Source organism: Gavialis gangeticus, unplaced genomic scaffold (genome assembly GCF_001723915.1).
Source record: "Gavialis gangeticus isolate Ggan-Ray unplaced genomic scaffold, GavGan_comp1, whole genome shotgun sequence".
NCBI classification, from domain to species: domain Eukaryota; kingdom Metazoa; phylum Chordata; order Crocodylia; family Gavialidae; genus Gavialis; species Gavialis gangeticus.
Window position 1 is genome coordinate 28,851,663 of NW_017729008.1, and position 1,261 is coordinate 28,852,923.

Genomic DNA, 1,261 nt, shown 5'->3' on the forward strand with positions numbered 1-1,261 from the left:
GGTTGATGGTAAACTCTTTACAAAGAGTTTAGATTATGGGTTTTTATAGGATGGTTTGGGTAGAGCAAGGGGTTGGAGTAGAAGATGTCTGAGTTCCCTTCCAGCCCTACTTCTCTATTATTATATGATTGTTTCCTCTGAAACTACATTCAGGTTACCTTGCCAGTAGGAGATTCTCAAGAAGCACAAGGTTAATGGTAACCTTGAAACCATCGAGGTTACCACTGATTTAAAAAAATGGGTATTTTAGGGGTACTTTTTTCACTCTAGTTAAATTTTGGAATTGGATCCCAAATTTATAAGAGCTGAAATTTTGCCTTTACCTTTGACTTTAAAAAAAGGTACTGGATGAGCTCTGTAAATCTAAGAATTATCCCATGTCCAGCACTGCTTTTGTTTTCATATATTGTTTTGAACATATATTGCTCATATATGTGAAACAATATATGAAATTGTTTCACATATATGAAGACACATATATGAAGACAAAAACTGCTTTTGTTTTCATATATTGTTGAAAACATATATATTGTTCTCATATATATTTCATATATTTAAAATTTCTGCTATCACCTTTCAAACCATGAACTGCCTTGCCAAAAATGACTAACATTTGGTTTAGTCCAGGGGTCGGCAACCGTCCACCAATGGCAGGATGCCCCCTTGTGACCTGGCTGTGGCTGTGGGAAGCCAATCCCCAGCTACCGTTCCATGCAAAGGGCTTCTCTCTCACTTCTTCCCTGCAGCCTCTGCTCACCCTTGTTGCCAACAAGCTTGGTAAGGAAGGATGATAAGAAGAGGCTGCAGTGGGGGAAGGTGAGAAAGTAGCCCTCCATGGACTATGGAGGGAAGCTGAGATCAGCTGGCCATTAACAAAACCTGACCTGCATTGGTTGGGTGCAGAGGAAGCAGCCACTGGCATCCCAGGTTACCAAACCCTGAAACCTTAGGGTGATTGTCACAATATTTTATTTTCAGAACCTCCAGCAATCCTAAACTTCACAAGCCGGCTGAATAAGAGTTTTAACCAGTTCCTGTGAAATAGTGAATGATCTCTTTGCCTCATAAGTTAGCATATCCTGTTTAGTCATATGTTACCTTCTCTGTAATGACACCCAGGGGAGCAAAGATACATTCATGTGTTATTTTAGGAGCACTGAGGTTTTCTACAAATTTGCCTCTCTAACCAGTCTTCAAAATCCTGCTGTGAAATTTCAGAAGCAGCAAACACACACCAAGCTTAGTTTTAATTCTTCCTCCT